The sequence below is a fragment of the Marmota marmota genome, unplaced genomic scaffold, assembly GCF_001458135.2.
Source record: "Marmota marmota marmota unplaced genomic scaffold, marMar, whole genome shotgun sequence".
NCBI classification, from domain to species: Eukaryota; Metazoa; Chordata; class Mammalia; order Rodentia; family Sciuridae; genus Marmota; species Marmota marmota.
In genome coordinates, this window is record NW_026000205.1 from 16051613 (window position 1) to 16066841 (window position 15229).

The 15229-nt window shown below is 39.5% G+C and overlaps 1 long non-coding RNA gene across 1 annotated transcript in view; it reads right to left on the reverse strand.

Annotated features, from left to right (window-relative positions):
- Nucleotides 1-2837: 2837 nt before the first annotated feature.
- The window catches only part of LOC125612623, a 48856-nt gene continuing 36464 nt past the window's right edge, over nt 2838-15229 (reverse strand). The window contains exon 4 of the long non-coding RNA XR_007343103.1: nt 2838-3400. This is a non-coding gene — a long non-coding RNA (uncharacterized LOC125612623). The remainder of the gene's footprint in view (nt 3401-15229) is intronic.

Sequence of the window (15229 nt, forward strand, 5' to 3'; positions counted from 1 at the left end):
CTGTGCCCTGAAATCTTGAACAGGACTGAATTTGTCCCAAACCTCCTGGTTCCTGGGGCCCACAGGCATGTAAATTGGAGGAAGTATAGGTGTAAATGAAGCCATGATGTGATATAATTAAAGTTGGGGGGGGGGGAACATGGGAAGGGAAGTGTATACTATTCTGTCTACTTTAGCATATGTTTATATTTTCCATCACAAAAAAAAATTAGAGGAGAAACAATCATTAGAGTGCGTGGGATGAATCAAGCCCTGTGCCATATAGCATGGGCGATAAAGCAAATGAAGAATAAAGGCTATTCACTCTTCAGAAAGGATTTTTTTTAAAAAACAAGCAAACCAGGATCTTTCAGATTAATGAGGCCCTAGGCTGCTGCCTGTAACCAGGCTCAGAAAGAGAGCCTAACTTCCCCAGAATTATACACCCTTGGCCTCCTTCCCAGGTTATTACCAGTGTAGTCAAATCATTTGTGGGGCAACCGCTCAGTGCCAAGGTCAGGATTTAATGGGCTCCGCAGCCAAATGCTACAATTGATACATCAGTCTTTCTCCTGAGAAACTTATTATTTATTTTTCATTACTTATAGTGATTATTTCATTGATAATAATCATATCAATTATTTTTTTTAAATCTCAGGTATAGAAGCATACCAACACTGTGCTGCTTTCTAGAGGAAGCAAAAATAACCAGATGAATTATACTTCCTTGCACAGATCTATTAGTGATGACCTCATATTTTTCTAATTTGTCTTTCTCTTTTTGTTTCACTCTCTCTTCAATGATACAAGTGGCCGAGCAGTGTTGCTCATTATTTACATGCAAACCAGGACTCTGGGGTTATAGTCATCTATTCTCGAGAGGAAATGAGGTCGATGTTCTCTTTTGCCAGCTGCATATATTATTGACCTGGTGGCCCTCCCAATCCTAAGGCCTCCTGGTCTGCCCTCCCTGTAGATGTACCCAGGCATCGTAGCTACATATACCATATATCATCATAATGTAAAAACAACCTCAGGGTCTGAAGAATTACTTCCCTTGGTTCCCTCAAGTCCCTCTGAACTATGCTGTGCCTGTGATGAGGGTCTTGAGCCCGGCTCCAGCAGACAGAGAGTTCCTAACTCAGCACAGAAGGAGCAGTGAGCGGCTAAGGCAAAGCAAAGAGAATACCGATTTACAAAGCACAAAACTAAGCCTCTAAAATTTGAATAACCAAGAAACCCAAAGGGGAACAACCTGCCCTCTAGCCACTTTTAGGGCCTGCACAATTTTTTCTTCTTTTAAATATTTCAAGTAACATAGGAGGTATCTCCTCATGTGCTTGTTCAATATGATTTTCTTCTTTCCCCCAGTGAAGATCTTTTTTTGATTTTTTAAAATTATGAGATAACACATGATCTTAAGAAATTAAAAAAAAAAATACAAGTAGAAAAAAACTTAAATCCAGAGTTCTATGTGCTCAGAGAAAAGGCATTGTCACCCTTCCTATGGAGATCCTTCAAAATCCCTTTATTCCATTCATTTATTCATGTAACCAAGGTGTTTTGAGCTACTAATATGTGCCAGGAGCCTTGTGGTGTTACACACAAAGTTATCAAAAATAATAAAAGAGATCAACCAAGTGGAGATAGAGAATTAAATTAACAATTATACTCAAAGTTTTTCTACATATACAGCCATCCATACATGTAGATATATTTTTAACCAAAAGTGGAATAATATCATAAATGCTATTAATCTAATTTTGGGGCCAAATGTATTGATAAAATATTTTCATGTCAATAGATTCATTATAGAACAAAAGAAGACATTCTAGAACTAAACCTAATAAGAATTGTGCAAAACCTACATGAAGAAAAGCAAACTTTTTTGCCAGAGATAATTAAAATAAAAACTTATAAAAATCAAGACATAAATCATATGCCATGACTCGTTGCTGTCAAAATATGATTCTCTACAAATTAATCTATATATTTGATGCAATCCCAACCAAATCCACATAGAATTTATTATGAATTTGTTAATATTCTCGAGTTCCTCCAGAAGAGTAAATGCCAAGAATAAAAAATTTGTATAAAGAGCTATTGGGAGTACTTTGCCTGAAGATACCAAAATGTAGTTTAAGACATCAGCAGTCAAACAACATAGTATTGACACAATGCTATGAGAGATCAGTGGAATAGAACAAAAATTCTAGAAACAACCCTTAATTAAAATCTAGTTTAAGTATGGCATTTCAAATTAAAAAGGAAGTAGTGGAGTATTTGATAAACACTGTTGGAATAATTACCTATTGTTTTGGGAAAGAATCTTATACTTAACTCAAAATAATAACCCAAAAATAGGACTCAGGGTATAGCTCAGTGGTAAAGCACTTGTGCATGAGGCCCTGGGTTGGATTCCTAGCACCACAAAAACAAAAACAAATGTCGGATGATATATAGACCCAAAACAATAAAAAAATTATAAATATAACAGAAGACAATATGATAGATTTTAGTAGTTTTTGAATGGGAAATATTCTTAGGCAAATATAGAGCTATAAAGAAAAATATTACCTTGCAAATATATTAAGCTTCTCTTTAGTAAAAGATACTGAAAAAAAAGCTTTTTAAAAATTTTCAGAATTAAACAAAATATTTGCAATACTTTTAACAGATAAAAAATTAACATTGAGCCATTATATAAAAGAAATCTTCTCCAAATAATCAGACAAATACTTATAATAAAAGGGAACAAAGAACATGAAGGAGAAAATTCAGAGAAAAAATAAATAAATGACAAATCCATATATGGAAAAGTATTCAGTCTCTAGTGCTCAAAGAAATGCAAATTTAAATAGATATTATATTTCATTTATTAGATTGATAATCAAATATTTTAATATTCGGTGTTGGAAGATAGGAGGAAAAATAAATGCTTATAAACTGATGATAAGAACGTGAATCAGCATAGCTTTGGTGAGCATAATTGAGTAATATGTTTTCAAAGTTTAAGAGTACAACTCTTTGATGCAATTCTTCTAGAAATAGATCTTATAGAAATGTTTTTTAAAATGAGCCAAACTTTTCTTGGAATAATTCAATTTGTCTATCTGTAGGGAGTTGGTTAAATAAAACGTATAAACTCTATCAATTTGCTATATAAACCCATGAGCTCTATCAGTTAGTCATATACAGCTGCTTAAAAAACTATCCCCAAACCCCATCATCTCTTCCTATTCCTGGTCTGCAGGTTGGCTATGAGTTGGTTCATCCAGGCTATGTTCTATGGGGCTTCCAGCTTCAGGTCCAGTTGGACTGGTCTTTTGTGTTGGTTTCTGGTTGCTCCACAGGTGTTTCCATATTTTAGTTCTTTGAAGAGATAAGTACAATTGATAAACAGTAGGCAAACTGATGAAAACTACAAGAGAAAAAATGGACAAATTCCTTGAAAAATATAACTTGCCAAGATTTATATATGATGCAATAAGTTCTAAGAACTCCTACATATTTATTAATGAAACTGAACTGGTAGTTAAAAACACTCCAAAAGAGAGAACTCCAGGCTCAAACGACTGCATTGGTGAATCCTATTATACTTTAAGGAAGAGAGAGCAATAATATTATATAACCCTTCCACCAAATACACATACAACCAGCAAAATCTAACACCAAAATCCAACAAAACATTTAGAAATCAATCTAATTAACCATGTTAACAGAATAAAGCAGAAAGACCAGCTCAATAAATGAAGAAAGCATTTGACAAATTCTAACATTTTTTTTTAGTATAAAACAAACAAAAACTTTAGCATACTATATAGAATTAGAGAGGGGACCTTCCTCAATCTGAACAAAGGTACCTTCAAAAAGCCTACAGTTGGGGGCTGGGGTTGTGGCTCAGTGGTAGAGCACTTGCCTAGCATGTGTGAGGCATTGGGTTTGAGTCTCAGCACCGCAAATAAATAAATGAATAAAATAAAGGTCCATCAACAACTAGAAAAAAATAATAATAATTTTTAAAAAGCCTAGAATTAAAACCATTCTAGCCTGGTGTGGTGGCACATGCCCATAATCTCAGCAATCTGGGAGGCTGAGGCAAAAGGATCTCAAGTTTGAAGCCAGCCTCGGCAATATAGCAAGACCCTAAACAACTTAGCAAGACCCGGTCTCAAAATAAAAGTAAAAAGAGCTGGAGATGTGGCTCAGTGGTTAAGCTCCCTTGGATTCAATCCACAGCACAAAACAAACAAACAAAAAACCAAAACACCCACCACCAACAACAAAAACATTGTTAATGATGAAATAAATAAACATTTTTCCCCCAAGATCTGAGACAAGTTGAGAATGCTTGCTCCTGATACTTATTTAATATAGTCCTGGAAGTTTTAGCCATTGCAATAAATCAGAAAATAAATAAAAATATAGTAAAATAAAATAAAATGCAATAAAAATAAAATATGAATTACCTAAGTATTGGAAAGGAGGAATCTCTTTGAAATTATATGACTGTTTACATTTAAAAGTTTAAATAATCTAAAGAATAATCATTAGGACTAATGAGGGAATTTAACAAAGTGGAAACATACATGGATAATATATGAAAATTAAGTATATTTTCAAATACTAGAAGCAAAATATAGAAAATAAAATTTTAAAAAATATTTAAAGCAGCATCAGCAAGCATAAAACGGTTTAGTCTGAACAAAATATGTGCAAGTCTTCTACAATGAAAGCTACAGAATATTGCTGAGAGAAATTAAAGACCTAAGTAAACCAGAGAAATATACCATATTTATGGACTGGAATTTCACTATTGTTGAAATGTTAATTCTCCCAGATTTATCTATGGATTAAAAGCAACCCCAGTAAAAATTCTAGTGGGTTTTTTTTTTCATAGTAATTGACAAGTTAATTCTAAAGCATATGTGGAAAAACAAATGAGCTGCAATAGTTAAAGCAATAAAAAAATAAAAGGAAACAAAATGAACAAGGAATGAATGAACTTGAAAATGGAAGTCTCCCTCTAGTACTTCTAGATAAGAATCGAGACTTTGATTTCAGCCTTATGAAATGCTTAAGTAAATGACCCAGTTGATCCACACTACATCCAGAATTCTGACCTTCAGAACTGTGAGATAATAAATAGGTATCATACATAAATGTTCATTGTTTTTTTTCACAACTAGTCAAAAATTGCAAATAACATAAGTCCCCAAACAATCAGTGACCTGATAAATATATTAGGAAGTATGGTATATCCAAAGACATAGAAGGTCTTTTTCTATGGTATATCCATACTTCCTAATATCTATGAGTGAACCAAGTGGATAAATATCAGAATAATGAGGCTAAGTGTAAGATTCCAGGCCTTCAAGAATGTGTAATTCCACTTATATAAAATCTACAAAGTACAAACGAATCTCTAGCAACAGAAAACAGATCAAGGACTGCTGTAGCCAGGGGCAGAGGGAGGGAGGGAGAGGGACTGCAGAGGGACACGAGGATGTTTGGGGGATGATGGGAATGCTCTGTACCTCAATTGGGCTCCTTTCAGGAGTCACACATCTGCCAAACTCATCAAAGTCCACACTTTAAATGGATGCAGTTTTTGTATGGAAATTAAACCTCAATTAACTTGATTAAAAAAATAAAATTCAAAGGCATCAAGGGGTGCCTTTCAGGAGTTCTTAGAAGAAAGGCATAAAATTTTTGATAGAATGAGTTTCCCTCGACTTTGATTGAAATTACACTGAATCTGTAGACTAATCCAAAGGGAATGACCATCATTCCAATAATAAGTCTTTCCATTTAGGGACATAGTAGGTCTTTTTCTACACTCTGGGACACTCTAAGCAGCATGATTATTATCTGATCCTTAAGAATCTGATAGATTTCACCCATTTAATAATCTCGACTGGGTGCCAGGGGAAGTGGGTGGGTGGTAACCATAGGTTTTCATGGTTAATAACAAGGGTGGGGTTTGTAATAAAATACCAGTTATTGTCAGGCACTAGTTCCTCTAAATAATCTTGAGACAAATGGTCTCCATTTAGTTTTTGGTTTTGCATCCGGTTCAGTCAAAATTTTAACATTTCTGTAGCAAATGCTCTTAACCAGTGCCGTGGATGGCCCACCTCCGTATAGCTTAGCCCACATCTGAGTTCACTGACAGCTGTGGCGGACATTTCCCATACAACCTGACAGCTTCCCACAGCCAGCTTTTGCTCCTCTCTGCTGTTTAGACTAAAGGCTTTTTCCAGCCCCACAGAAGCTTGCTTGGAGGGCAGTGTGGAGGCGCCAAGAAGTTGACATCTGCCGGGCAACTCAACCAAAATGAGACAGAAGCCAGGGGCAAATATCTCTGCTTCCCCATCCCTAGACAGGACAATTTGGATGCCATCTACATGATCTCTCAGAGGGTCCTGTGGAGTTAAGTAAATCAATCATGAAAGCATTCAATCTGGCCGGGCTCGTTGGCACTCCTCTGTAATCCCAGGGGCTCGGGAGGCTGAAGCAGGAGGATCGAAAGTTCAAAGCCAGCCTGAGCAAAAGCGAGGTGCTAAGCAACTCAGTGAGACCCTGTCTATAAATAAAATACAAAATAGGGCTGGGGAATGTGGCTCAGTGGTCAATGCCCCCTGAATTCAATCCTTGGTACAAAAAAAAAAAAAAAAATCCCAAACTCCATCTACCCTGGCTCACTTCCTCACATAATCTCTCGTGCTTCCTGAAATCCCTTCCCAAGTAAACCACCTGCACCCAAATCCTTGTCTCAGGTTTGCTGTTAGTGGGTCCAAATAAAGATGGGCCACCAACATCCTTGTACTATTTCACTATGTTTATAACAAAATATATACAAAATAGGCACTTTCAAAATATTTTTAATTGTAGACAGACACAATACCTTTATTTTATTTATTTTTATGTGGTGCTGAGGATCGAACCCGGTGCCTCACACGTGCCAGGCAAGCACTCTACCACTAAGCTACAACCCCAGCCCCTTGAAATAGGCATTTTAAGGATAAGGTAGAGATGAGATATTTAAAATAACTTATTAACAGTACAACCCTTTTGCTCTCACCCAAATGTTAATTATGATATTCTTAGTGAGTGGCAATGTGATTAAATATGCTACATTATTTTTCAAAAATTTTGATTAAACACTTTGTGATGCAGCAATTTGAAAGCCTGGCTCCAAATTCATTTTATTTTGATACTTGGTTTAATGGTTTTGAGAACTAAACAAGCAGTTCAGAAAGATATGTGGATCCAGATGGAGAAAGGGTCTCACTAAATCATGGTGCTCTCCAGTGACTATGCACCATGATCAACTTGTCATCTCTGCAAAGATTTTGGTTAAAATCCAGCCAGCATGTATGAGTCTCCCCTGACATCAGTCTTCTTGAACAGTGATTGCAAAGAGTTGCATTTTTATACATTAGATAAATAGGATCCAAGCCCACCACAAAGGTGTATTTTATTAGTCTGGTTAGACAGGTGTATGCATTTGCCAAACTTCATTGAACTCCATTTAAAATGGTAAATTTTATTGTGATTTGGTACTTGATGGTGCTTCAAATGCTAATAAATAAACTTCAAGAAATTCCCAGAGAAATCCAAGGGGACCAAAGCTTCCAGGAAAATTCCTTCAGTTGCTAAAATGGTTCTCTCCTATCTTGAGTGAAGCAGAGTGTTCAGCTTTTGGGGCTAGGGAGGCCTTGCAAAACAGAGATAAGGCTGGACCACTGGGGGAGTCTAAGGCAGAAATAAATCATCCTTCCAGGTATGTCTCTGATGACTCACTGCTTCCTTGTGGTGGTGTCAGCTGCCCTGACCCTGAAACCTGTTTCCCCTTGTGGATCCACCCAGTACCCCTAAGGGGAGAGGGCAGACCTGGGTTGCGTTGAGAGCAGGTGGAGGCTTGCCAAGCATGGGCAGGAAGCGCTAGGGTGTAATTTCTGCTGCACACCAGAAATCCAACCCTGCAAAACAGAACTCTGAAAGCCACACCTGCTCCCCTGCTCCCCTCTCCTCCTCAGCTTCCTGGAAGGGAAAAGTGGGACTTCCTTGTGGGTACCCCAGCTGTGGCTGCAGCAAAGCCTGGGGAGACAGGATGCTGCCCCAGCTTCAGGAGAAATTGCTTGACTTGAAATACTACCTTGATCTCATCAACGCAGGCTCATACCTTTAAAGAAAAATGAAAGCGCTGTCTCAGGCCTAATACCTGGGGGAGGGAGAGAGAGAGAGAGAGAGAGAGAGAGAGAGAGAGAGAGAGAGAGAGACATCAGCCTGCTCATCAGCTTTGGATCTAACGAGACTGAAAGAGTTGATCCACATTATCTGAAACTCATGGGTTAGCCATTGTTATGTCCATTTCACAGACAGAGACGCTGATTGCCTAATAATACCAAATGTTGGAGAAGAGGCAGGGAAACTAAACTCTCACGTACTATGGTAGGAATGCAAAGTTGAAGATGATGCTGTTCTCCAGATATATACTCTAGAGATAGACACACCTGTGTGCCAAGGACACATGTAGAAGGACGTTCACTGACTGGAAATCACTAAAATGTTTATCATTAGGCAATGGAAATAGTATATAGTACATTGCCTGCTACTTCTTTCTTCTTTTTAAAAAAAAGTTTAATGCAGAAATAATGAAAAAATTAATTTGTGTTTATAATTTTGTTTTTATAATCCGATTTTCAATTTATTCAAAAGTACATCTAGTACTTATCCAAAGTTAGGCTTAGGCTGCTATAGATATGCACCAACAGCCCAGGAACCTTGGTCATATACCAATCCATGATTGAATCTTTTTTTTTTTTTTTAATATTTATTTTTTAGTTCTGGGCGGACACAACATCTTTGTTTGTATGTGGTGCTGAGGATCGAACCCGGGCCGCACGCATGCCAAGGCGAGCGCGCTACCGCTTGAGCCACATCCCCAGCCTCCATGATTGAATCTTAACTGGAAATTGGTTTGGGAATCAAAGGGTGGAGTGCTACAGAACATTGAAATAGTTGTCCCTCAAAAGAAAAAAAACAAAACAGTTGTCCCTCCAACAAACCCTTCCTGATGTGCCAAGAAGCTGAAGGCATAGGCCCACTCCTTACCTGCTCTCGGGGGCTCATGATCTGATAGGGGACCTAGGTCACAGACATGTACTAAGATCAGGATCCTTACCCTCTCCTTGGTGATTAGAAGTAGGTGGTTTGAACATCCCAGATAGTGTGAAAGCTTATAGCAGATTGAGACGTCCATCAAGAACAGCGGAACTAGAGCTGCAGAGGTAGGCTGGGGCTAGCCCATGGAGAGCCTTTAATGCCAGGCAAAAGGGGAATCCCTGCTGGCAGCACCATCCCAGCAAAGAGCTTGTTTTCAGTACTAGTTAGGCACATAAACTTGCTAACATATATCAACCTCTGAGCATCTATGATTTCTCATCCAGCCACATGGTGGGCCATGAACGCCCTCACCTGAAGGGTGACTATACTCTTGCCACCCCCCACTGATCACATAGAGTGAAGACACAGCCCTGTCAGTCTTTCAGGAGCAGGAGTGTGGACTTAGCTCAGTGGGAGAGCATATGACTATCGTGCATGAGACCCTGGCTTCCATCCGCAGCACTGGTGAGGGAAAAGTGGGAGGGGGGGGCGTAGGAACCAGGAGCAGATTTCTCACCAGACTCCCTTCATCTTGCCGTCTTCCATTGTCCAAGATGCAGAAGCTGAAAGACTGTGTTTGGCTGCTAACACCACATGTGGCCCTGTCCTTGGGTTGCTGAGGCTCTAAACTGCCTCACTTCTGTGTCCTTCCTTTATTGGCGAGAACACCTTTGGCTGCAAGTGACAGAAAAACAACTCATAGAAGTGAAAGGAAAAAAAAAAAAGAGGAGAGATTTATCAGCTCAGATAACTGGAAAGTTCCACGTAGATCAGGATTCAGGAGCTTAATCAATGTCTTAAAAACTTGGTGTGTCCTTCTTGTCCCTGGGTTGGCTTCAGCCTCCAGGAGTTTTCTCCATATAATGGCCCTGACCTCTTCTCCCCCAGGAAACCCCTGCAGGAAAGGTCTAGCAAAAGCCTAAGGATGATTCCCTGTTCATGTGCCCACCTGTGAACCAATCTCAGGGACTTGGGTGGAGTGGACCATTGCAGGCCTGGGTCACATGCCCATTGTGGATCCTGGGGTGGACCAGGAAGGATCATAAAGATGGAAAGTAGAGGCAGAGGAGTTCTTCAAAGACAATGAATATCATGCAAAGAAATCTACAGATTCAATGCAATCCCCATCAAATATCAGTGATATTTTTCATAGAAATAGGAAAAAAAATCCAAAAATTTGTATTGGAAGCACAGCACACTCTAAATAGCCAAAGCAATCTTAAGTAAAAAGAACAGAGCTGGAGGCATCATACTGACTTCAAAATATACTACAACCCTACATCAACGAAAATAGCATGGCACAGGCATAAAAACAGACATGTAGACCATGGAACAGAATAGAGGGCCCAGAAATAAATCCACACATTTATAGCCAACCAATTTTCAACAAAGGTGCCAAGAACACACAATGGAAAAAAGATAGTCTCTTTGATAGTGTTGGAAAAGCTAGATATTCACATGCAGAATAATGGAATTATACCCTGTCTCTCATCATATTAAAAAAATCAACTTATGGCTCAAGAGATTGAGGCAGGAGGATTGAAAGTTCAAGGACAGCCTCAGCAACTTGGCAAGACCCTGTTTCAAAATGAAAAAATAAACATGGCTGCGGATGTGACTCAGTGGTTAAGTGCCCCTGGGTTCAATTAACAATATCCCCCCTTCTCAACACCAAATCAACTCAAATTACATTAAGAGTCAAAACGATGAAACTACTAGGAGAAAACAGAGAGAGAAAGCTCCATGGTCTAGGCTAAGATTTTTTTTTTAAGTCCTCAAAAGCACAGGCAACAAAAGCAAAAATAGACAAAAGGGATTATATCAAACTAAAAATCTTTTTCACAGCAAAGAAAAGAAACAACAGAGTAAAGAGTCATTAAAGAATGAAAGAAAATATTTGCAAAGTACATATCTAATAAGAGGTTAATATCCAAAATACACAAGGAACTTCAACAACTTAACAATAACAAAAACAAATAATCTGGTTTAAAAAAATCATCAAAAGACCTGAACAGACATTTCTCAAAAGAAGACATACAAATGATCAACAAGTAAGTGAAAAAATGCTCAATGTCACTAATTATCAGAGAAATGAAAGTCAAAATCACTATGGGATGTAACCTCACTCCAGTCAGAATGGCTATTCTCAAAAAGACAAAAAGATAACAAGTATTCTTGACAAAAATGGATTGTGTTTCAAAATAGCTAGAAGAGAAGATTTTTTTTTTTTTTAAACAGCACTTATTTCTTAGTGGTGGTGTGGTGGCACATGCCTGTAATCCCAGTGACTCAGGAAGCTAAGGCAGGAGGATCACAAGTTCAAGGTCAGCCTGGGGGCAACTTAGTGAGACCCTGTCTCAAATAAAAATAGAAAGGACTAGGGATGTAGGTAAGTGATAATGCACCCTAGATTCAATCCCCAGTGCCAAAACAATAAAAATCAAATAACAGCTATTAATTTACTTTTTAAATTTTTAAAATTTACTTAGAGATGAGTTCTTACTGTGTTGCCCAGAATGGCCTCAAACTCCTGGGCTCAAGCAATCCTCTTGCCTCAGCCTCCCAAATAGCTGGAACCACAGGCAAGTGCTGCTGCTGTGCCCAGCAAAGAGAGAATATTGAATATTCTCACCACATAAAAAAATTTAGAGAGATGATATGGTAATTATCCTGATTGGATTATTACACTATGTGTGTGTGTGTATATATATATATATATTTTCAATTATCATGTTGTACCCCCCAAAATATTTATAATTATTATTTATGGAACAAAAATAAAATAAAATAGAATAAAAGGGGGTGAGGGGCATAGCTGAATGGTAGAGCAATTGCCTATCAGGAATAAGGAGGTCCTGGGTTCAATCCCCAGCACCACCACCCCCCCAGAAAACAATGGAGATGCCCTTCATCTAAAGCAGGAACACACATGCTGTGGGGGAAAAGTGATGCACAGTTTGCTTCACTATGTGCTCCCCAAGCTTGGGGAAAGTCCAGCATAGGGCTGGGGACATATTTATACTTGGTAAATGTTTATGGATGGATGGATGGATGGATGGATGGATGGATGGATGGATGGGTGAATAAGACGTCCATCTTGTCCCCTAGTTCCTCTGTGTCCCCTAGTTCCTCTCTGTCCTGTAGCTCTACTTGGGATGTTTGACCACAACTGGTCAGGACAGCCAGCTTGTTATGTCCCAGTGCTGAGGTACCTGGCATACTTGCTAGAGTGGAAAAAGCACTGGGAGGAGAAATGGAAGATCCAATCTGGACACCAGAACAGGACTAGGGCCAATCAATTGAATTGTGAGGCCTGACAACTTCCCTGATTGAGGAAGGTACTGGGAGCCTCCAGTGGTGAAAATGCTGGCCTTGCATGTGTGAATGGGAGAGGCTGGGACCAGGCAGCCAAAACATGAAGCAAGAGGGCCATCTTTGCCAGGGCCTGGAAGGGGAATCCCAGGTCTGGTGCTTCCAGCTTGCTTTAGCTCAGCTCAGGTATGGAATCTTCCACCAAGACTCCTCACAAGCCAAGGCTGGGCACTTCCCTAGGTCCTTCAGCCCCCTGTTCTGCAGCCTCAGTGATGGGGGAGGAGGAGGTCCACCAGGCAGCAGCTTCCTTGCCTTATCTTGCTTTGCCCCTGAAACTGAGAGTAGAGGTGGAAGACATCGTGGACTGCAAATTCCCAGACCCGCAAAACTTCACCCACCAGTCTGTCAGCTTTTCCGAAGTCTGCAGACCCCAGAACTGCCTTACCAAAAGGCCTTGAAAAAAGTCAGAAAACAAAAGACTGAAAAAGTCTCTGGATGCCAGAGTGAAATACAGAGTCATGAATATGGTAAGTCGTCTATTAAAATTTGCTGATTGATTGATTATAGGCTCCCTAATCTCCTAGATTCAAATTTACCTGAAGAAGATGTGAAAACTTGCGAATTCTAGTCAAATAGTGTAGGACACTACCTAACTTGTGGTCTTTAAAGTGACTTAGCCAATAATTTCTGGCTTTAAATTCTACATGAATATTTCATAAATATCCCATACATTTAATATTTTAACAATTTTACATCATATCTACAGTACTTTAGTACCTGACTTGTATATTTATGTGACTATTGTTAGAAGTGACTAATTGGGTTTGATTAGCTCCATCATTAATATTCTGTCCATAATTTAACATGCTTCAATAAAATACCCTAAAGCAGTGTAATGATTAGATTTCAGGAATATGTGTTTTGCAATTAAGTTCCTCTTGATTTTGATATGCAGATGAAGAAATGGTGGTCTCATTTAAAAAAAAAAACTGCCCTTATTAACTCAGCAGTATACTCTGAAGATTAGGTAAGAAATCCAAGATTTTCTCTTTGTATATGCTAGTTAAAATGTATTTCAATCAAGCCTATGTGGGCAAATCAGATTTGATTAGTTTAAGTTCACAGTCATTCTATCTAAATGAATAATGTGTCACCTAACATTGCAAAAATTTGATTAATAGTTTATCAGTTAATTAAAAACGAGGTTTAATTTTTCTTTTTTAGGAAAATGCAAGGTAGATATTCCTTGTGTTCATCATAAATGCAAATTATTTCAGCTTGAATCTATTGTTCCTTTTTTGCTTCTTAGCCAACTGGCAAGAAAATAAAGCTCTTAGAAATATCTCTGGGAGGGAGGAGTAGCGAAACTTTCTTGCTCCCACCAGTGACTGTCATTTGCATCCTGGCTTCAGAGAGATTGTTCTGGGTGGAGCTGGTTCCCTGGGCCTTAGCTTCTCCAGGAACCTCGCCTCTTTGCCCTGTTCCTCTTCCTCATCTCTCATGCAGTCGTTGGCCATAAGACTTTCCAAAGTGACAACTTTTGTTACCTTGTTCAGTTTAATTTGTCTGTGGGGTGGGAGCCAGGGAACCAAAGGAGCCTCATCCCCAGGAACCTTAGGCCTGATATGAGATCTGAAGACCACCAACTGTCTCCTCTCTTCCTAAAGGCAAGTTATCCATGTCCAGTAATTAGGACATGGGTGCCTCCTTTGCAGAGGTTGTCTTCCTCAATGAAAGACTACTGGACACACTGAGCAAAGGGACGGTTCTTCCGGGCTCTGTAGGGAGGGTCACTGACGCAGGGGAGGGGAGAGAGCCAGTACAGTAACTGGCACATGAGTGAGCAGGTATTACTTCTGGCAGCTTCACCCACAGGGACCTCTGGGAGACCAAGCTGACCCAGCCCTGTGCATCCTGAGGGCAAGCCAGTAGAGTTATTTATCCACCAGGTCCTGTCCATCATTGACTAAAGTTTGTTCCCCAGGGCACTGACTCTGGTGTTTCCCACACATTCTGCACACAAGCAGAGCAGGCTTCTGCACCTAAGCTTGTCCCAAGACACCCTTGCTCAAAGGGGACAGTAAATTCAAAGGAACATAGGTAGGGCAACTCAGAGCCTTCTATATGGGTCCTGTGCTAATGTGGTCAGTTCTAAGCACCATCCTAAACTTATCTTGAACTTTCAGAGGAACTTACTCACTGTCATTTGGTGTTTATCAAGAACAATAAGTTTTTTGCTGGGCACAGTGGCTCGTGCCTGTAATCCCACCTACTTGGGAGGCTAAGGCAGGAGGATTGTCAGTTCCAGGCAGGCTCAGCAACTTAGCAAAAGTGGAGATGTAGCTCAGCGATGGAGCACAACTGGGTTCAATCCCTAGTACTGCAAGGGAAAAAAAAAAAAAAACCCGAAACTTAAATGGGGAATCAATTCAGCCCAGCACTGCTGTGGGTGCTGTAATAGCTTTAGCTGTCAATTTGCATTCTATAAACAAGAGATAGTATGGGCGTGTCAGATGTGAGAAGTACCATGTGGGTGGGGGATTTCTTTAGCCTCAGGAGTCAGGGAGGGCTCCTCAGAAGAAGTCCCCTTGAGCTGAGACTTAAAGGATGGAAACTGACCTGCCACATAAAGATCTGGGGAGATGTTCCAGGTATAAAGTAGAGCAAGAGTCACAGTTCCAAGCCAGGAACAAGTTTAGTATGTAATTGAGAGACAGTGTCTGTGACACAGGTGACTTTGAAAGGGAAGGCAGGGGCCAGATGACGG